At 35.7% G+C, this 23,692-nt stretch overlaps 1 protein-coding gene across 18 annotated transcripts in view; it reads right to left on the reverse strand.

Annotated features, from left to right (window-relative positions):
• Positions 1–23,692, reverse strand: part of KLF12 (KLF transcription factor 12) — a 564,503-nt gene that overhangs the window by 361,370 nt on the left and 179,441 nt on the right. The gene's annotated exons all lie outside the window — the stretch shown is intronic.

Here is a 23,692-nt window from a genome sequence, read left to right on the forward strand (position 1 = left end):
AGATTTGTAAAAGAGATAAGAGAAAAATTTGAGGATGCAGGTTAAACTTAAAAGAATACCATGAATACATTTCTTCCTCAGAAAGTTAGTTGTTAGCCATTCGCCAGTACACCTCTGCATCACTGGTCCAAATGATATGGAAACGATTTTAGTTCTACAAAATGTTTTCTCACAACAACTATTTGAAATAAGTAGTATTAGTATTACTATACCAACTTCTAGAAAAGGAGACTGAGGCACAGGAGGAATAAAGTAAATTATTTAAGATCATATAGCTAGTAAGAATCAGAATGGAAGGTTTTCTGTCTCTCATATAATACAGATTGGTGCTACTTTATTGCTTTAAGTATAGAACATAGAAACAATCTTGGTCTCATTAAACTATACATGATAGAATCAGGTATTTCTATGAAATGTCATTTTATGTGATAAGATGAATGCTATGAAAATGTTGTTAAGTACATAGAAATATTATCTTAAAATTTTTTGTATCCATTCATCTTAATTAGTCTTAAGTGCAGAATCACAAAATTAGCTTACCCATAATATTGTGGGGAAAGAAATGTTAATTAGCCTAACTCTAAAGAAACTTATCAGTAATTACAGTTATAACATGGCTATACCTGCTAGTATAAGGCAAAACAGAATAAAGTAAGTAAATGTTGGAAATTATTTTGGTACTCAGTAGGGGGACTTCGAAAAGTATCATTTTAATGACCAACTAATTTATCTGGCTTTTAAAAATGAAATAGTAAATTAATTACAGCTATATTGCCATAGGATAGGCAAACTAATACTCAGATTTATAAATATTCTAGGCTAAGATAAAGTGGATAACTTTATGGTTTTACATAATTTTAATTTAGCCCTAATAATTTCATTCTGTGCATGCTTTCTTTCCATTTTTGTAATTGATTCCCCCATATGAAGCATCTTTCTACCCTATTTAAATCAACCTATGTCCTTTGCTTCATTCCAAGTCTGACTCAAAAGCTTTTCCCTTAAGAATATGTTAATGAAGGAATTCTCTTTACTCCACTTTCCTTCAGACTTTTTGTTATAGTTCGGTTACTATAATGTTCTCTTAGCTTACATTTGTTCCTCCACTTACTTTTTAGTTGATTCAAATACATAACTCTGTCTTTGAAACTAGAGTACACTGCATATTGGAGGGCAAGTACTTTGTACATAGATGGAAGGAATTTCCTCATTGGGAGTTCCCTATTTCAATGAAATCAAAGGGTCTGCTCCAAAGTAAGTTAATAGCATCCACATCAGTCTCAGATCTAGAACTCACAACCATGTTCTTTTTATCCCTTAAGACCAGTGCCAGGCCCCCAGCTTCTGGCCTCTGTCTTTGTTCTAAGGGCTTTCATCATTCCTCTGGTGTCCCTATTGGGATCACTCACATCCTGCTAGTTCCTGCTTCCTGGCTGACTCTCCCAAGCCACATCTTCCCCTGCTCTTTACCACTGTAAATTCAGCCTCCTGAGCCTAGCACTATATCAATATTTAACATAAGCCTAAGCATTAAGGGAGGGTCATGAATAGTCTAATCACTTGCTTCCTTCAGTGGACCTCTGCCTGGATTCATTCTTCAGTGGTTTGCATTCTCCCACCCTAACACATTCTTTCCATCCCAGTGATTCTGAGCACCTTGCTATTGTATGAACACCATTCTCCAGCCTTCTTAAACCATCCCACTTACTTGACATCTATCCTTCCTTTTTCTGTACTCTCTGGAATGTCTGCTCATAGGCAACAACATTACTTTCATCTTAAACCTTTCTCTTTTTCACTTCTTTCTTCTTTCAGGTCTTGCACTCATCAAGATGTGGCTCTCTCCTAATAATACTGAATCCCTTATTCCTTCTCAGAACTATTTGTATTTTAACATATACTCCTAAAATGACAGGTTGAGCTAGAGCTCCTCCTTGCTCCTGACTGCCACTTCCACACTGTGCCAACCACCACAAGCCCTGAGCAACCGCTCCTAATGAGGCTCATTCATTCCAAATTTATTACCCCATCTAGATTCTGAGAATGTCTCCTACTGAGCCCCAGGTCTTCCTTCATCAATGAATTCATTGTCTGGTTCACAGTCTTTCTCTTTACTTCAGCTCCTACCAGGTCAGGCAGTAGACAGAATGGTGGGCTTGGAACAAGGAAAACCCAAGTTCAAATCTGGCCACAGTCACTTAATAGTTATGTGACCAGAGTCAAAGTCCCTTAACCTCTGTTTGCTTCAGGTTCCTCAATGGTAAAATGAGGATAACAATAGCACCTACCTCCCAAATCTGTAGTGAGAATGAAATGAGATCATATTTGCAAAGCACTCAGTATGGTGCCTGGCACATAGCAAGTCCTACACGAATGCTAGCCATTATAATAGATTTCAATATACACATTGACACCCCCTCAAAAAATCTAACTTCCCACTTCCTCAATCTATTAATTCGCTATAACCAAATCTTCCATTGCATGTCAGCTCCACACAGAGATGGTTGCCACCAACTATGGGTTCTCTGAAATGTCTATTATCTAATAATAATCCCTTATCATTTTCTATTTCCCCCTTCCTTATGACCCCCAATTCGGTTGTCTTCATTGTAACCTCCAGTTATTCCCCATCATAGTCCTTTTCCCCAGCCATCACTTTTGCCTTCTTCCTTCCCTATCCCTTGGTGAACAAGGTCAGTTGTATAATATCTTCAACATTAGAATCTAATTCTCCTTTATCCTACTGCAAACCATACTTTGCCAAGTCCTAGCCTCCAGTATCCATTGTCTTTGCTCCTATTCATGTGGTACTGAAGTGAGCTAGAGAAAATAATGAAACTATGCACCTACCTCCCAGGGTTTTTGTGAGGATAAAATGATATCATATTTGTAAAACATTTTAGAAAACGTAAAGCAAAAATTCTAGTAATGATGACGATGATTATGATGATGACAGTATGAAACTGTTATGTAATCTCAACTGGACCTTTTATCAGCAATGCAATCATTTTATTCCCCTTTAATTGATTCACTATACCATTCAGCATAGCAGGTGGGGTACGCATGTGGTGAACATTGCAGAAGGGAATTCCTACATAAATTCGATCTTGTATTCAGGGAAGCACTTTAGTATTTAATACAGACAAGGTAAAGTAATGTATGCAGCTTAAATTGTACTCATAACTATCTTCAACATCTTTCCATCCACTCATTTACTCATATATATGTATATACATATAATATACATATACATATATATATATATAATATAATAATTATAGCCAGGAACCTACTAGTGTGGGGCAGCTAGATGGCTCAGTAGATGGAGAACTTGGCCTAGAGTCAAACTATTTGAGTTCAAATCTAGCCTCAGACACATTATCTGAGTGACCCTAGGTAGGTAACTTAAACTCTATCTTAACCTAGTGAAGAAATCACAAAAACCACACCAGTAGCTTTTGCCAAAAAAAACCCACTGGACAGCATTATCCATTAGGTCACAAAAATTAGGATGTAACTGAATGACAACAACCTATTAATGCAAACTATGATCCCCATGAAGTGGTTATATGTATTTGATGATATGTAAAATATGGTCACTGGCTTTAGTCTAATGGAAATATTCAGTGTAAATCTGAATAATTGGGACCACTTCATAAGATTCATTATTTGCACTATTCAGAACTTACTAGCAGTTCATATTTAAATGCCTTAAGAGAGCAAATAAACCCTTATAAAGGAATTCTATTCGGTTTGGTAATGATTTTCATATAAAACGTTCTGAAAAATTTTTTGCTAAAAAAAAATCTAGGTTTTCAGCAGCATTTCAAAGGCTTTTCTGAGCAAATTAAGAAAATAAAATAAAGAATAAGGGAAGACGGGGGAACCACTCCATACTACCAGTTGTTAATTTTAGCTTTAAAGAGAATAAAGGCTAGAAAAGTCAGGAATTTTGAAAGAAGTTTTGCTAATAGCATTACATTAGCTACTTTGTTCTCTTGAAATATTTGAAAGTGTTGGCAAAGAATACTGAGTGGGACTTCTCTCTAAGAAAAAGAAATAATGGCCCAAAATTTGGACATGGGGTCAAAGTTATTGCTATTTTCATATATAATCAAAGACTAGAAATAAGAAGAATTGCTTCTAAAATTCTATGTACTCACAACTGATATGGATCCTTAGTTAACTGGTTTATGATCTCATCTTATTTCAGTTCTCATCTTTCCACTTCATTTATACAATAAAAGAGCATCACATTTCATAAAGTACATCCAACCATACTATTCTCCTCCCCACCTCATCTCAAGGACTGAAAAAGTAGGAATTCCTAACATTTTGTGTAAAGATACTTCAACTCAGGATGGAAAGCTTTTGAGGAATATAGATCAACTTTCAGAAATAGTAGAATTTCTAAGCTTTTGGAAGAGAAGCTCACTATTTGACAGAAATTGCTGGGAAAACTAGAAAACAGCATGGAAGAAACCAGGCACAGGCCATTAGCTCACGCAATAAATAAAAGTAAGGTCAAAATGGATACATAATTTAGAAATAAAGAGTGATACCACAAGCAAATTAGGAAAGCATGGAATCGTTTGTCAGACATATGTATAAGGACTGAAATTATATCCAATCAAGACAGGGATTATTATGATATATAAAATAAATAACTTCTACTACATTAAATTAAAAGACTTTGCAGAAAAAAAAACATTTAGCATATTATTTACTATCTTAGGGAGGGGGAAGATATGGGAGGAAAAAGAGAACATGGATTGCAATATGTCAGAAAACAATTATTAAAAATAAAACAACATGTAAAAAAGTAACAAATAGCAGAATTGCCATATATACATCAAAATATTTATAGCACCATTTTTGCAATAGAAAAGAACTAGAATCAAATTAGCTGTCAATAAACTGAAAGATTTCTAACTAGTGATACATGAATGTAATGAACTATTACTGTGCTGTAATAAACAGTGACTGTTGAATATAGAGAAGCAAAGGTAACCAACCTATGAACTGATGAAAATTAAAGTAGAACAAGGAAAAGAATATAGAAAAGACTGTAGTCTTTATAAATGGAAATAATAACAAAATAACAGAAATAAAATGTCACAAATGGTCAAGGGATATGAATAGGCAGTTCTTAGATGAAGAGATCAAAACTAAATAATCACATGAAAAAGTGTTCTAAATCCCTCCTGATTAAAGAAATGCAAATCAAAACAACTCTGAGGTACTGCCTTATATCTAGCAGATTGGTCAATATGGCAGCAAATGAAAGTGATAAATGTTAGAGAGGATGTGGCAAAACTGGAACACTGATATACTGCTGGTTCTGGAGGGCAATTTGGAATTGTGCCCAATGGGCTTTAAAAGACTGTCTGCCCTTTGACCTACCCATACCACTGCTGGATTTGTACCTCAAAGAGATAATAAGGAAAAAGACTTGTACAAAAATATTTATAGCTACACTCTTTGTGGTGGCAAAAATAAATTGGAAAATAAGACCTTCAATTGGGGAATGGCTAAACAAATTGTGGTATATGTTGGTGCTGGAATACTATTGTGCTCAAAGGAATAATGAACTGGAAGAATTCCATGGGAACTGGAACGACCTTCAGGAATTGATGCAGAGTGAAAGGAGCAGAACCAGGAGAACCTTATAAACAGAGACTCATACACTGTGGCAGAATCGAATGTAATAGACTTTTCTATTAGCAGCAATGCAATGACCCAGGAAAATCCAGAAGAACTTATAAGAAATAATTCTATCCACATCCAGAGAAAGAACTGTGGGAACAGAAACGCAGAAGAAAATCATGTGATCAATCACGTAGTTTGATGGAGATGTGATTGGGGTTTTGATGTTAAAGAACTGCTCTACTGAAAATATGAATAACATGGAAATAGGTTTTGAACAATGATATATGTATAACCCAGTGGAACTGCTTGTCAGCTCCACGAGTGGGGAGGGAAGAGTGTGGGAAAAATCATGATGCATGGAAAAATATTTTAAATAAATAAATAAATTTTAAAAAAATAAATAAAATGTCACAAAATTATAACTAATCATTGCTCCATAGAAGAGACATGCTAAAACATCTCCTCTCCTCCTAAACCCCTAGTTGTTTGTTTTGTTTGTTTTGGTTTTTCTTTTCGTAAGAAATAGATGCCTATGCAATACCAACTGCATGAGTGCTAGGACTATCTTTTGCCTTTCTTTGTATTGACATTGCTTAGCATAGTACCTATCTGTAGGTGCTTAATAAATGCTGACTGACTGCATCAAGAGTAGAGCAGTGTTCTGAGTAGTAGTCAGAGAAAACATAAAAGATAAAAGCTTTTATAGCAAAAAAAAAAAGTCTAGCTTGATGGCAACATTCATGTATTTTCTGACTTTTATTCTAACACAAGTTCTCAAAGAAGGTACTTTTATAATAAAACACTATTGAAAGATGCTGTGACATCTAGGTATCTAGGGCATTGATGTTATTTTATCTTTTGTACTACATTTCCAATGATGCTATTTGTGAATTCCAAATGTTAAGAGATTTTTAAAAAGCTAGAGAAAGTCTTAAAAAGAGAAAGATGTACACAGTAACCACAATAATATATGATGATCAACTATTAATGATTTAACTATCAAAAAAAGTCAAGGATCCAGAACAACTCCCAGAGACTCATGACAAAAAAGGTTATCTGCCAAAATAAGAGTCTGAATGCAGACTGAAATATATAATTCTTCACTTTATTTCCTCCAAGAGATTTTTTCTACCTTAAGCAAAATGAGTCTCGTTTCACAATGTGACAAACATGGAAATATATATTATGTGACAATATATGTTCAACCCATATCATATTATTCACCTTCTTGGGAAAGGGAGGAGAGAGGGGCAGAGGGAGAAGACATGGTTTGAAAAATGTCAAAAAACAAATATTAAAAATCCCATCAACATGTAATCTGGAGAAAAAATTAAAAAGAAAAAAAAAGAAAAGAGTAAGATGCAGGTGCTAAGGGGATGAAGGAGAGAAGGACTTGGTAAGACAACAGCTGCTAGGAGCACCTAGGGAGCTCAGCAGATAGTGTCAGGCCTGGAGTCTGGAGTACCTGGATTCAGATCTAACTTCAAATACTTCTTAGTTGTGTAGCTCTGGTCAAGTCACTTCACCTCAACTGCCCCACCTTAGGGCTCTTCTGCCTTGGAACCAATACAAGATTCTAAGATGGAAGGTAAGAGTGATAAATGAATTAAGAAATTAACAAATGTTGGTGGCCATGAGAAAGTAGCCTTTATGAGCAAGGTATATGGAAGACCTGAAATTTTCTTCTACAGCAAATGATTTGTTCCATCAGATGAGGTTCATATCTCTAGAAGGTTTTCATAACAGATTAACAAATTCTCTCCTGTTCTCCTGGGGAAACAGGGTGGTTAATGGGAGCTGCGCCTAGTAATTCCTTGTATGTTACGTTGTATTTTGTTTTATTAATTACATTCTATTTTGAAGTTTATATTAAACTTTGTTTGGCTTCGTCGGTCTGGAGAAGATTAAATTGGGGGGAAAGGGAACTTGGAACTATGAGTCTAAATAGACGACAGGCTCTTAAGGTCCCTAGAATGGACCTTACATGGCATACAGCCCAAACTCTGCATTTTATAAATGAGGAAATTGAGGGTTGGAGAGGGTAAAAGACTGCCCTAAATACACAAAGGAAACCTAGGTGCTGCAATGAATAGAGTATTGGGCCTGGAGTCAAAAAGAACTGAATTCAAATCCAGCCTTGGGCATTTACTAATTTAATGACCCTAGGCAAGTCATCTACAAATGTTTGCCTCCATTTTCTCATTTGTAAAATGAGTTATAGAAGAAAATAGCAAATCATTACAATATCTCAGCAAAGAAAACACCAAAAGGGTTCATAAAGAGTCCAGAACAAATCAACAATAAGGACCACAAAAGAAAAAGTCTGAGAGGTTCTGGGACTGCAAAATCAGCCTTCTTTTCTATTATATCATTTTTTGTTGGGCTAATGAACTAAAACAAAGAAGTACTGAATAGGTTACTATATTATAATGCTAAAATAAAAGAAGACAAAGGAAAAGAAGAATTTGTTTAAAAAACAAAATGCCTTAGTAACTAGAAATAAAAAAGTTCAAAGCTTCAATACTGAACATTTTTAATGTAGTCACTATCATGCTTATTTTTATAAAATCAGTATAGAAGATATTACTTGGATAATAGTATTTCTAGAAAAAAAATTTGTTTTGTTTTTGTCTACAAAGAAATATTGACATTAACAACTACAAGGAACTTTAGGGAACATCTAATCTTCTCATTTTTTTTAATTACCTGTGGATTTAATTTACCATATCATATAAAAGCTTTAAGTCCCTTTCCCATCCACATACAGAAGTAAAGAGTTTGCTACTTTAAAATATCAGGAAGGAACTTTACTGAGTTCTGATGCTTCTGATATCAATAAAAGAAACTAACATGCACAAAGCCAATGTTCTATGACAAAAAAAAATGAAAAATGACTATAGTGAAAAGCCATGTTCTCAATACATCATCCAATTTTTGAATTTAAAAAATTCTTACAGAAAACATAATTAACTTGCTTTTTCCAAATGCATTCTAGCTGTTTTGACTTTAGTGTTATTTTTTATTCACAATTTTATCCAGATTTTTATATAGTGAGCCTTTTTAAAATGTGGTGGACTGTATGAGATCTGCTATACTCTCACAGAACAGAGTGGCTAAATGGCACAGTAGATAGAGCCAAATAGACTCATCTTGCTGAGTTCAAATCCAGCCTCAGACACTGGTTGGGTGACCCTGGGCAACTCTTAATTAAGTTTGCCTCCATTTCCTCATCAGTCAAATGAACTGGAGAAGGAAATGGCAAACCACTCCAATATCATTGCCAAGAAAACCCTAAATGGGGTCACTGAGTCTCAGAAATGACTAAACAAAAACATCTTCTTTGCACAATTTTTTTCACTAAAATAAGCTTCATGTCTAGAGAAAATTATCAAAGTTCCTTGTTATTTCTCTCCTTTATACATAAACTTTTTTCCCTATCTAACTAGTACTATAACCATCTGCTACATCTTGGAAGAATAACAAGAAAAAATATTCTCTCCACCTGATTTAATAATATATATGTGCACATTTTTCCTCTAGAAAATGTAATCACAGCTGCCATCAGTGACTGGTAGGGCTTTAAGGAAATTAATCAGTTCCACAGGTATGGAAATAATCATCTAAGAGCTTGGCAATTATTTGCTCAAAGTACCTCTATGATATTTTTCATTCTACTTAAGTTCTTCCATTAATAAGCATTAATTTCAAGGTGTCTTGTCCACAGCAGGATCAACAAATGATTAAATAAGCTTTACAAAGCAACAACATTTGTAGGAGGTGGAGATGATGAGTCAACACCGACTGCATTATTCCCACCTAAGCATCTTCCCTCCTTCTGTCCTCCACTGAATTTTAGACACTACTCTTAGACCGCAAGGAGCTTCAGTAAGAATCAAGGAAAGTAATGGCTCCTTTGGGTATCATGTGGTTGGACTCAAACTTTGTAAAGAAAATTGCCTGATTACTAGAATAACTGTTATTTCATCCCCATGCCACATAGGTAGTTGTTTCAATCATAATGCCTAACTAGAAAGAAATTCTACATATAAACACCTGCTTTAAATTAATTTGAAAATCCCTTTTGGTGCTCTTCATTGTCCTTCTCCCCTCCTCCCTTCTACAACTTTCTTTATCCTATTTAGTTTCACCTCTAAAAACAGGGGCTAAAGGACAAAGACTCCACTCACAGTCTTAATCTCAGTCCTTTTATTTTCACTCTATAAGTCACTTTTCAATTATTGTTGGATTTGACTGAGACAAAGGAAGAGAGAAATGTTGGAAGAACTATATTCAAATTAACTTTGCCCCCAACTACAGAATTAACATTGGCTAACTAACTGGAGTTGAGAATTTTTTACAGATGGCAGTAAGAGTTAGATTTTCATATGATTCTCCCCTGTTTATTTTATACAGAATTTATCATAAGAGTGTTGGGGAAAGGGAAGGAAAACTTTAAAGTAAATAGTATATATTTACCATTAATTTTATTAGTTAGAATTTGTCAACTTAGCCTTCAAGCTGTTTATTCATAATTCAATACCTACAATTTGAGTGGTCGACTGGCAAAAATAAGGTCTGTGGTCCAAACTGCAAAGAATGAATTTATCTGAAATCCAGATCAATATCATAAAGTTGGCATTTATCTTTACAGAATCACATCATAACAGAGTTGGAAGAACTTTTGGAAGCACACCCTCAATTGCAATAAAATAGACAACATAAAAAGCAAACTGCAATCATTTGGGGGAGGATTTCTTTTTAAGTGTCTAGGTATAATTTTGCTTCTTTCTCACTAATATTTATCAACCTGATGAAAGTCTCAGTTTATCACCATATTTTGACTAGAACACTCTAATTAAACAAAAATAGGAAGGATTTATATAGTACCTAAAAGTTTTCAAAATATTCTACAAATACTTCATTTCATCCTCACAATAAATCTCAGGCTATTATTTTGTTTCTATAGATGAGAAAATTGAGGCACACAGAAAACGTTAAGTGACTGGTTCAGAGTCACAAAGGTAATAAATATTTGAGACTAAATAAAATTCAAGTTTTTCTGGCTCCAGGTCTAGCATTCAACTTATAGTAATACTTTGAATTTTTCTAGATAGATTGAATTTTTTTGTGAAAGCTAATGCTCCATTGTGTTTTATTGTAAGTTTATCTAATTTTCTTCTAGTTTTTTAATATTTTTAATTTTTTTAGATAGCAATATTTTTGTATTAGGTTAGCATTACAAGATTTTGATAGCAAATCAGTTTTGAAGAGTTTATTGGAATGCTTAACTTTTTAATTTTATTACATTTTGTATTAGTGATAGGTTACATTTACATTTCTAGTTTGTTTTGAGTATACAAATGTTGCATTATGTTTAAACTTCCTAATGATGTGTTGTAACTCCCTGTCCTTTCCCTTTCTTTCCTTTGTTGAACTCCCTAGAATAGGCAATAGCTTGGAAAGAGAAGCAGTTTGTTATTTGGGGGTTAGAATGTAGAGTAAGAATGTAACAAGGAATTAAGGTAGCTTTATTGGTGTGCAGATGATAAAACTAAATTTTTGGAATTTAGTTGTTTCATTGCACAAAGAGGAGAATATAAAGAGGGAAAAGACAGATAGGAGTTTGCAGAAGTCAAATGCAAGGCTTTGCAAACCTAGGTTGGCTCATGCATGGAATGCAAAAGGAAAATGTTCCAAAGAGTTTTAGGAACCTATTTAAGGAGATGACTAGAGTGCTCCAGGGGGGAAGTTGTTCCTGTCTCTTGAGGAGCTGGGAGAGAGCACTTCCTGCCAGGGGAAATAATGGACTTTCAGTTAGAAGCCATTGACCCCTAACCTAAGATTTTCTCCTATCAACTCTCCAGTCTTCAATATAGAGATTTAACAGAGATGCCAGCCAGATTGGCAGACACTGGAGAAGCAATGGGGGAAGGGAGGAGAACGCTGTGAGTTCTAAGGAGCTGCCTGGAACTTTGAAGCCAACAAACAGGAGAAGGCACTTCCAATTTGGGAAGTAAAGAGGGAAGGTGTTTTTCTGGGAGTGGGAGCCAAGAGTCCATCCAACTGAAATCTGTGTTCCTTCTGGAACCCCCAAAATACCTCCGCTGAGACTCTGCTATTTGAACTCTTTTTCACTGGAGCCAACTAGATCCTCCCCATTGGGTCTCTTTTGCCCTTACCTTGTTTCTTTAAACTATATCACAAGTTTTAGTTAGCTTTAAGAATAAGTTTAAGAAGCAGTTGGCAAGAGGAGAGGTCAGGGCACAAAAGCCTCTGGCCTCCAGACTTTGAAAAGCCAATCTGTTAGGTGGGCAACTTCTATGCCCCCCCTTCACCCTCTTTCCTTGTTCTCTCTCATACCTTTGCCATTGCCTACCCCAAATAACCTTAAAAAATCCCTATGAAAATATTTAAACTTTGGGTTTAGGTTTGTCTCAGGGATCAAACAAGGAGATTAGGTTCTCACAAGGAGGGGATTAATTCCAACCTCTGAGACTCAGTCTCTCTGACCAAGGAAGCCATCACTCTTTCCTTGGCAGTTGGTCATATTTAAACAACTTCGGGCTGGCAGTTGATGCCCTCTTTGGGAGGTGGGAATTTATAAGAGGTCATCTTGTCTCACAGAGACAGTTCTGACTTCAGGGGCTATAACTCCTCTGAGGGAGCTATACTGTCTCTCTCTTCATTCATTAAACCCCTCTCCTGTCTCCTGTCCTCCATCTCCCAAAATAACAACCCTGTGGAGTCATCCCCTTTTCAAAGAAACAGAACCTGGCTTAACTCTCCCCATTAGTAACAGAGGAGAAAAACCAATCCCTTCAGCCTTTTTCCCGCTCTCCTCTCCATCCTTCCTCTCATCTCCTACATTATACCTTGTTCTTGCATTCTAGTTGCCTACTTGACATCATATTTATTGAGAAGAAGTCAACCAAAGCCAAGTTATAGGTCTGTCAGCAAAGTGAAACTACAGCCATTTTGGCTGGACCCTTTAGGGTGACTTTGCCATTCATTTTCACCCTATCAACCAACCTAAACTATAACTCATCTACCAACAATACTGAGGGGCCAAAAGTCAGGAAGCCAGATAGCAGTTTGGGGATTCAAAGGCAGTCAGAGTAGAGTGTAAAAGTAAAATGGCAAGTTACATAAAATATAATATTTTGATGGAAAAACAGTTTCAATATGGGTTCAAAACTTTTCAGAACTGTTTAACTCACCAACCAGGTTCAAACTGTTTGGATACTTTTGATAGAAGTAATCATAAGTACCCTCAATGATGAAGTGAAGCTCAAATGTGAACTTCCCTTCAAGACCTGGGACAAGGTGTGAATTTTAGTTTTACTGCACCCTGATTAGTCTTTAGAATTCTAGCAACCAGGAATGTATACACCCCCACTTATGGATTGGGTGTGGGGGAGGAAGGCCTATAACCTGCATGTGCTAGCGGGTGACAAATCAGAAACAACTTACTGACCCCCTGGGCTGTCCTAAGTCAAGCTTAAGCCACAATTGGCACATGTGAGACACAAAAAGTGATGTAAATAACTGCCTTTATGTTTCACATCACTTCCTGTGAGAGAAATCCTTTTGTGGTCTTGGCCCTGGAACTTGAGCCTGGCGCAGCTCAGCATGAGACCTCAAACTGCTTTACTTTTAGACGATCATGGTGATTGTGGTGAGTTATAAGGCTGACTCCCCTTTTCCTTGGTTTTCTGGAGAGTATGGTAGAGGCATGGAGAGAGAGAGGACTTGTAAGCCAAGATGCAAGAAACAAGCTGGGAACCTAACCTGCCTGTCAATCAAAGAGGAAGGTTCCAAACAGAATGTTCCCAGGAATGGCAATTGGGGATTTCTGACCAGAGAGAGAGGAGAAGCAGCAGAAACTTGGTTTTGGACTTTTGTCTCTGGCTCTCTGGCTCTGGGCAATTGAAGCTGACCGGGGGAGAAACTTTGGACTTTGTTTCCCTCTCTGACAGTTGAGGCTGGTTGAGGACCCTTGTAGGGATAACTTGGTTTTTGGTGGGCTCTCTGACCAAGGGAGAAACCTCTGAGATTTGACTGACCAACAGTTGGAGGAAAGCCAGGCTGAAGGAGAGATTTTGAACTTTGTTTCTCTCTGGGGTTAAGCTGGGAGACTTTGCTGACTTTGTGAAGAAGAAGAAAGAATATTTTAAAGAGCTGTTGTCCTCCATCTCCCTAAATGTCTTAGAGTCACAGTTTGTTACTGAATTACTTTCTCAAACCCCCAAATTCTCCCTCATTATAGATTAGGGACATCCTCATCCCTCCTACCTCAGTTTCCTATCCTGTTATCCTAATAAACCACTTGACTTGAAAAAGGAAAAAAAAAAGAGTATCTTTATAGTTTACTCAAGGGGAGAGGGAAGAAGCCAAAGGTTTCAAGAAGAACTGGGAGGTGAGGGAGGCAGAAAGGAGGGGGTTGGAGAAGGGAGGGAGTAGAGGGGAGGAGGTTAGAAAGACATACTGATCCATCAGCCATCAGTAGGGATCTGGGGCAAACCCCAGAGCATTCCCCAGAGCATTTCCCCTGTGTTGCAGCATCTCTCAGCATTTCTCATTTCTACCTCCATTAAAAATACGCAGTTTCAGGTTCCCCTCTAGCAGTTCTCCTGTCACAGCCAGTCAGAGGACAGCAGTCATTGCAACAAGAAACAGTTTACTTATTCTATTTCAAGAGGCCCCTTGGCCTACGCCTCTGAACTCCTGCCTGGCTCAGACTGGGCTGGAGCAATTCAATTCCCTTTTCCTCTCTCCCTCTCTCTCTCTCATTCTTGATTTCTTCCTTCTATTGTAAATAAACCACCATAAAATTCCATTCTAATGAGTATTTCATTGGGATTTAGAATTTTAAATCCCTGGCACCCATTTAAAATATATTCAGTCTCAACCCTAAATTTACCCCTTACAAAAGACGCTAAAGAGACTCTTATTATAAACATAAAATATTTATTGAAACATATAAGGATAAATAAAGGATTTCTAATTCTAAGGGATTCTAAATCCACCCAAATAAACTCCCAGGTTCCACAAGGAACTACTTCTGCTGTGTTTCACAGGCTACACTAATCCTCCCTAATCTGATTACTCTACATTTATACTATCTAAATAAAAACTACTGCTGTTATCCTTATAAATCTTAACTTCTCCTTCAAATTATAAAGTAGTAAAGACTAGCTGGTTGAGTCTCAATAAGAATCAAGTTAGGACTCTGAGTCTGAGTTAGGACTTAACAGACTCAGAGTCCAAACCAAAGACCAGGATTTTCTTTGGTCTTCTCAGAGTTAAACAATTTATAAAACCACAATAGATATTCAATAGTGTTTTCCAAGGTAGGGAAGGAAAACACTGAGCTCCTTCAGATCTTTCCCTCAGACAGAGAAAGAGGAAAAGCCCTGAGAGTCTCTGAGAGTGTGTCTCTGTCAACTGCCAGAGACCAACTGCCAGAGAGAGTAACTAACATAGAAAAACGGTATTAGCTGCCACGTCTGAAATTAACATACTCTGTCAGCTCTGCTTCAAACTCCAGTTCTTTTCTCAAGCCAGCCATTCTACATCTTATCCATAAACTAATAAAATAAGTATTATTTTCTAATATCATCCTTGCAAGAGGTAAGCAGCTAGAAGGTCAGAAGACAGATCCGTGAGGATCTCATAGATTCGTGGGAGGAGAAATAGAGAAATACTGTTAGGGAAACCTATAAACCTTAGTTATATAAAATACAGCAGTCAGATTGCACTCTATCAGTCAAAAAGGTCTGAAGCCTATCAGACCAGACCTACAGCCTGATACAGACACAGTAGTTACTTGATCAAGTTACCATCAAATTCAGGTCAAGTAACCTAACATATTTCAGAGCATCCTGACACAAGTTTTTTTCAGTAGAAAGAGAAATGGATGTAAGAAAGGAATGGGTATATAATTTTTGATTCTGGGGGTGGGGAGAGCATCTATAAATCCTACTTATATTGAAGCAGTAATTAATTGAGTAAGTTTTTCTTTACTTCAAGACTAAATCTGCCTCTTTTTGCAACTCCTACCCACTGCTCTGGTCCTTCTCTCTGAAGCCAAATGGATCATTTCTTTTCCACTATTTGAGAGCAATTCTCTCATGCCCCTGGATCTTTTCTGTAGAGAAAATATGCTTAGTTCTTTAACTGATACCCCTACAAAACAAACTTGGAGTACCTGATCATGCTGCTTACCTTCATCTAGGTATGCTTCAGTTTGCCAATGTTATTTCTCAGCTGTGGCTCTCTATACTGAACACAATATTTCATATAGGATCTGATGAGTGCAGGGTATAGAAGGACTATCATCTTCTTATTCATGAAAGCTTTCTTAATGTACCCCAAAATTATATTAGCTTTTTTGACTGCCTCATCACACTAACTTCCATCGAGCTTGTAGTGTACAACATATATTTTTTGGACAAACTGCCACTTGACCACACTTCCACTGACTTAGACATGTGAAACAGCATTTTAACCCAACTCTAACATGTTATAATTCTCACTGATGATTATCATCTGATTTAGAGTACGCCTCAAAGCTTTCATCTTTAAGATTTTTTTTTTAATCCTGACTCAGAAAACACTGTTTCCTTTTCTCTATTTTCTCTAACCATTTCTTTTAAGGATCCATGCTTGAATTTTCCCCAGAAGAGAAGTCAATTTCATTGGTTTATAGGTTTCTGATTTTATTCTCTTCTTTTGAAAATCAGGATATTAAAATCTCTAATATTGTAGTATAAAGTCCCATTGTTCTTGTTTTTTTTGAATATCACTGAGGAATTCAAGAATTCTATCTACCAATTACACTCAGAATTAACCTGGAGTAGGTAACAATTTCATCAAGGGAAGCTTAAGTGTTCTCTTATTTTCCTTGTCTGAGGAAACAGAAGCAAATACAAATCTAACAGATCTGTCTTTTCTCCCCCATTGGTAGTTATCATCATCTTCTCGAAGCCAAGTCGTGATCCTACCTTCTTTGATCTTCCTTTCCACCCAAATATAGTAATTTTTTAAATCCAAAGAGGAAAACTTGTTTTTCTTAGCTTTCTTAATGAGCCTTTTTTTCATTCTGAATTTAAGCACCTCTAACATTATTTTTATGACCACAGCCTCTTACATACATACTCTTTTCTGTTCCTGTTTCCATTATCTGGATCCAATTCTTAAAATCTTAAGATGATTGGGTGATTTCCCCACACATAGGCATTGATTTCTACCAACAACTTCCATTCTTTGGTTTCAGTAGAATTATCTACCTTTCTGTCTTTAGACTTTCATTCTTGATAGTATCTTAAACTGGAGGAAGAAGAAGGATAAAGCCTGGAACTAGAGGATTAAAAGGAATTACCAGAAACTGATTTGAGGAATACTACTGTAAATCATTTCCATGAAAAAAGGTTGGTATGTCTGAGGCAGAGCATAGATGCTGTAGTTGGTATAATCTGAATTGAATTTGTATAATGAGAATCTCCCTTTTCTGTCCCTCCTGGGGCAGCATCCTGTTCTAGGAGAAGAAATATGTAGAGAAACTAGAGCAAAGAGGGACTTTGAACCTAGTGCATGAGAAGCTTTACCTCAGTGAGATACAAAAGGCATAAAAAGGATCAAGTTGGGGTACATTTTGTAAATCAGAAAATACAATTCAGGACAGACTTAAATGAAAAAATATAAGATCAAAGCAAAGTAAATGTTCTTGGGAAAGGGTACAGAAAATTAGTTATTAAAAACAAATGATGTGTAGGAGAACACGAGAAAGAAGATTCCAAACTACTAATTTACATGAGGAGAAAAGAGAAGGGATAAAAGAGGGAGGGAAGATTCTGAACTACTGATGACAAAAGAAAAGGAATAAAGAGAGGAAGAGAAATGGATAGCTAAATAAAAGAAAGAAACAAATAATTTAAGTAATTGAAAGAATTTAAAATAGCAAGCAAATTAGAGCAGAGAACTTATGGGAACAGAATAATATCAAATTAATATAAGCAAAATTGTCACAAAAAAGATATTCCCTTAAAGGGGGGAAAGAGAGTAAAAAAAGGCACCATAAAAGAAATCAATGAAGAAGAACATATGACTAACAATAATAACTTTAAATGTGAATGGATTAAACAGTTCAATAAAATACAGAGTGCTAAAACAGATAAGAAAACAAAACCCAATTAGCTCTTATAAGCAAAAAACACATCTTAAAGAGTCACATTTACAATGGAAATGAGAGGTTAGGGCAAAATTTACTTTGCATCCATCAGGTGAATCACGAAGGAAAAGAAAAGAAAAGGCAGGGCCATCTTATTATAAAAAACATTCATAATATCAAGAAACAAACTAACTACATTATGATTAATTTGATCATAAGCAATGAACAAATATCAATAATAAGTAGCATTGCATTGCACCTAAATTAAGAAGTAAAAGCTACCTAAAGTGCAACAAGGCTACTTTTTGCAAAGAATTATAAAAATACTTTAATGATCTCTCTGGAAGTTTCTCATTCCTCTTCAGCTAATTGGTAGAAGTTTAGTCCAAGGGGTTCTATGTATCATTTCTCTGAAGTCTGAAAACTACTTTCCTAAAATCTAGAGTGTGTATCAGATTATACCCAGCTTTCCTTCTCTTCTATATCATAAACTCTCAAAGGGGATCTTCTACTTCCTTCCCCAACTCCACTGTTTTCTATTGGCTTTCCAATAACTATTGCTTCCATCCCTACAGGCAATTCCAGGTTACCGTGAATAGAAGTCAAAAGGAAATACCACTCCCCTTTGTTTTGGTCCTCTTGAAAAATGAAATAAAATTAAGAGGGAAGGAAAAGAATCTATACATTCTCAAATATTTATAGCTGCTCTCTTTGTGGTGGTAATTGAGTGATTCTCATCAATTGAGGAATGGCTAAACAAATTGTGGTATATGATTATGATGGAATACTACTGCACTGTAAAAAATGATGAACAAGTTGAAAAAATGTAGACATGAAATTATAAAGAGTGAAGTGAACAGAACAAAGAGAACATTATATACAGCAACAGAAATTTTGTTTGAAGAATGACCTTGTGTATATCTACCCTCAGAGAAAGAAATGATAAAAAGAAATAAATAAGAAATAGTATATGTAGTTGAATAAGAAAGGGAAATAAATTGTGGGATTTCGAGGGGTCAGATCTTATGAAAAAGATCAAAGAATAAATGAGGTGAAGGAGAAATATGGGACATTCTGAGATAAACTGAAGCAGAAAAATGTGAATGGAAACAGTCTAAAGAAAGAAAAGGAGTAAGAATTAAAAAGTAAGAATGCCAAAGGAAGCACTCAGAAAAGGAAACGACAGGTTCCATAATGTATCAAATGCTGGATTTAGAGCCAAGAAGATAGAGATGCCAATTCTCATTGCCATTTAGCATATTTGTGACCTTGGGGCAAGAAAATTTAGAATTTTTGAGCCTCATTTTCCTCAACTATAAAATTAAGATGCTAAATTAGGTGGTTTCTAAGGTCCTTTTTAGTTCTAAATCTATGATCTTATGATCCTAAAGCAGTTGGCCTGCCTTTAAGTAAAGGTAAATTAAACATGAATAAACTATAACAAATGAGTTGAATCAAATATGAAATTAGTTTAAAAAGGAAAAAGAAAGAGAGTTAAGCAAATTAAAGTAAAATAAATGGGTAAACCAAATAAGTTAGTGAGAAAAGGAAAAGGAAATAGAGTATGATTGTAAAATGGTTATTGAGACAAAGAAAAAGAACCGTGATATGACTGTCAAGTTGTTGTGAGGTAATAAAAGGATATAAAAATCTTTACTAAGTATTTAGACAGTGATCAGTAAAAACCCACAGTTTTTTTTTTAAAATAAGACTGAAAATTTGAATCAGTAGAGAGAATAAGATGAACTTTGTAGTGACTTTCATGAAGTGTTTACAATATTTCTTTCATTGTCGAGTAACAACTATTTTTCACATCTTGGCTGGTCTCCCTTTGAGAAGAGAAAATGAAGGGGTTTGAGGAATGCCTCTCCAGGCTTCAAGTTATTGGGGACAATGAGTTATACCTTAAAAATAATGGAAATGTGATTTCGGCAGGAAATGAAAGGTTCCAAAGTGGCATAAGGGAAACTTGATATGCCTCAATGGGTTGTAGAGCAGAAGAATGTCACACACAGAAAAAAGAGGGAAAAGTACTAGATAATTGATGGCTAAAAAAAAAAATCAGGCTCTTCTTGAAGATGAGAAAGCTATATATACTCTGAGGGAAAGGAAGCTTGCCTCCAAAGAATGATATAGGAGAGATATCAAGGTTATCAGACAACAGAGTGAGTGGGTGAGTGGTGTTTGGTGCAGGTTATTCTCTTTCTTCAATGATACCATGGCAGCTGTTTCTCAGACTGATATCAATATAGATATCTGCTGCCTTCCTGGGGCATGAATCTAAAACATAAAAAAATAATCTCTCAGGGGCTGTTAAACTAGATGACTACAACCTACTAATATCTCTGGTGATTCACTTGAGTATAAGTGATACTTTCAAAAAGAAGCTATTGCCAAAAATTACAAAGTCTTTATAGCAAGAAGCTGAAGCCCAAAGGAGTATTACTTTTTCCTTGCTCTTATCCACTGAAAGCATGTGATATGGAAAGAAAAATCAATTTGGAAAATAAGCAACTGACTAAGAAGATAACCGAACTTATTTTTCTGGACCATCATTTAGAAATAAGGATCATATACTCTTGGCCTGGGAAGGAGTTCATCTAACAGATGTTTATAAGAACTTATTGACAAAGTATCTTGCAAATTTGATCAAAAGATCTTCTGACTAACAGGTTGGGAAAGAAGAAAAGTCATGATAGATATATAGATATATAGATATAGATATACACACATAAATATATATATATATATATATATATATATATATATATATATATCCAATACCATGGAGAATAGCTACATAGATAGGAGAAAGACTAGCAAATAAAATGCCCAAAATGTTAGGGTAGATAATACTGAAGAAAAGAGATAGTAGTAAACCTCATGACCTCAAACCTCTATATACAAATGTGAAAAGTTTGGGTCTTTTTAGTTTTGTTTCCTCTCATGCACCTTTCTCGCACAGAAGCACTGAAATTTTATATAATAAAAAAAGGAATAACATTTCTTTACAAATGAAATTTTAAACATTATAACTTCATAGTTATTTAATTGCCTCATTTACTCACTCCCAATTCAAAATAAATTATTTAATTCTTCTTTTGAATTGCCTCTTATTAAACGTATCTATACTTAGTCAAACACATGCTAGGACCAATTTTAGAGGAAATTTAGAAAAGAGGTAAAGGTAAAATTCTCTTAAAATCTCCAACCCTGTATTCAATATTCTTTTTAGTGCCTCCATTGAGTTATAAATATTCTTTAAAATATCACAGAAGAATGACTTAACTTTTGCACAGAAAAACTTTCTTACTGGAGAGATACATTTAGTTGAAACAGTATGGGCATTAAAAATCAACTGACATTTAAATAAGAAATATTTATTATATTTTGAAAGGCTTAGCGATAGTAAAGAAATGTTTAAAAAAAGTGTGAGATTGAGGAATTAGGCACTTAATTGTGTCAATAATTATTCATGTTTTCATTAGCACAAAATCCTCTTTAGAGAGCAGTAGGAAATTATTAGCATTAAAATAATTCGCAGTTAGCAATGGCACCTACCAAAAAAGAAAAAGAGAGAATTTATTTTAACAGGGATTTTACAGTTCTACATTAAATAAAACTTACCAGGGTGCTACTATACCTCACCAAATATACTTAATAATTGATTACTATTTTGTCCCTGTTATAGTTTTCGAATTAAATAAAACTTATTTAATATCATGCTTAATGTATATTTACATTATTTCTATGATCACTTTTGATATCTTCAGCCAATGTAGTATTCATGCTACATCAAACCCATGCCTGAATACTATGAGTAAAAAGCTTAGATGAAGAATAACCATAAACAATTAGTGAAAAAAATATAGCATCTACTCCAAATATAAATCAGTTTAAAGAATTGTTGGACAAAATTCCGATGTGATTGTTCGTGCCTTAATTCTAAAGGGAAATTTTGCTTGGCAGTTTTGTCACTCAGTCATAAAAGCTTTACTCCTCTGCCTTTAAAGATCTAAAGAAAATACAGTGTCTTTTGCTGGTGGTTGGTGTCTCTTGGAATCAAGGGCTGGCAAACTACTACTATAGTGCCCAATATCAACGGGATCTCTAAATGCTCCCACTACTACACCCTACCCCCATCCTTCCCAGCGGAAGAGTGGGGCTGATTTCAAGAGTGTTCCTTCTCCCTTCCCTACTCAAGAGACTATGCAGCACCTCAGTCCCCTTTTCTCATGGTATCAGTGGCTGGGATATAGTCAGGCTTCTTGCTAGTCACCCCTTTATATCTCACCTACCACATCTCATAAAGAAAGCAGGAAATCATAATTCTGGCACATCCCTTTTAAAATCCTGCCAACCCATATTCTGTGGATGAAATTAGCTATCCTTACCACCCACAGTTGGTACAGCCTAAAATACTATACTAAGTGGTGTGCCCCATAAATGTATCGAGGAATAACTTAAAACACCCCCAGATCCCTGTAGAGCAGGTCAAAATGTTCTTATTTCCCAGAGTAGAAAAGTGAGACATTCAAAGGTTAAGAGACTTGACACAAACATAAAGTGATCCAGAATGATATTCCACTAAATAGGTTATGTACATGCTAAGTGACACAAACACTCAGGGCAGAAGAACTACCTCGTCCATACATTTCAGTTACATCAGCCATATCATCCTGAAGGACGACAGCTGATTTGTTCTAGCAAAAGCTATGGCTGGCCCCATGCCTAAATTTCTATGCCATTCTTGGTGTGGAAACAGCATCATAAAGGAGAAGATGCCTAAAGCAAGCAAACTGTCACTATGAAAAAGAACATGATTAAGAGTGCATGCACACACACACACACACACACACACACACACGTGTGTACAACTTTCTTAGAAAGAGTAGCTATTGTTATTTTGGTTTTCAAATCCAAAGGGAAAAATTACCTAACTGCAAATCCACCTGGCTTAGGTTGTAGCTCATCAGTAATAATCATCAAATGAGACTTTCAGTATGGATTTTCATAACTTGTGCTAATGTATATGCATATGTATGTCTTGGATATCTGCCCTAAGCCAGCTGCTGAGGAGCAGGAGCAACTGAGTAAACACACTGAAATAGTTGGAAAGTAAATGGAGTGAAGCCAAGACCTAGACCCATAAACAAGAAACCATTTAGGCAATGAAAGCCATGGCAGGGCTGCTTCTGAAGAGTAGTATAGACCAGGTTTTATGCGGATGGCTGAAGGGAAGCAAACAGGATGGTTGAAATTTTCTTAAAATTTATTTGTTACTTTATAATGGCAGATGGAAAAGGACGAAGGTTAAATGCATTCAAGCTAGATGAAGTATGCAGTTTAATGGAAACATTTTTAAAGCTCCATCGAGGTACAGTGAAGTGATGAATTGGGGGCAGGGGAGAGGCTGCTGAATATGAGGTTTTCTCAGCAGCTATAACTGAAATTTTATAAGTCCCCAGAATGATGCTAAAGCATCAATGCTTGTATAGAAAGGCACAGTAGAGTATTTGCTGAAGGCAGAGCAAGACCTTATGACACTACTGATTAATGAATACTTATATAAAGACCTAAAAGTGTTATCTTCAGCTCCCTTTATTTATGGAAAAAGTAATAATGCCAACTTTCTCTACTGATAATTTCAAGTCTGCTTTTCCTGAACTTTGTAAAAATATGTTAGGTATTCTCCCTATAAACAGGCTTGCAAACTAAATGGATATGGTTTTCCACAAATTAACTACTACACCTGACCTAAATATCAAGAGACATTAGCAAGTTCATGGACTGTAATCTTGATGTAGCCATATAATCATCAATTCCAAACCTAGAAGTGGGAAATTCTGTTATTACAAAATATGAACTTGAATT

The sequence above is a fragment of the Monodelphis domestica genome, chromosome 8 (assembly GCF_027887165.1).
Source record: "Monodelphis domestica isolate mMonDom1 chromosome 8, mMonDom1.pri, whole genome shotgun sequence".
Classification (NCBI taxonomy): Eukaryota; Metazoa; Chordata; class Mammalia; order Didelphimorphia; family Didelphidae; genus Monodelphis; species Monodelphis domestica.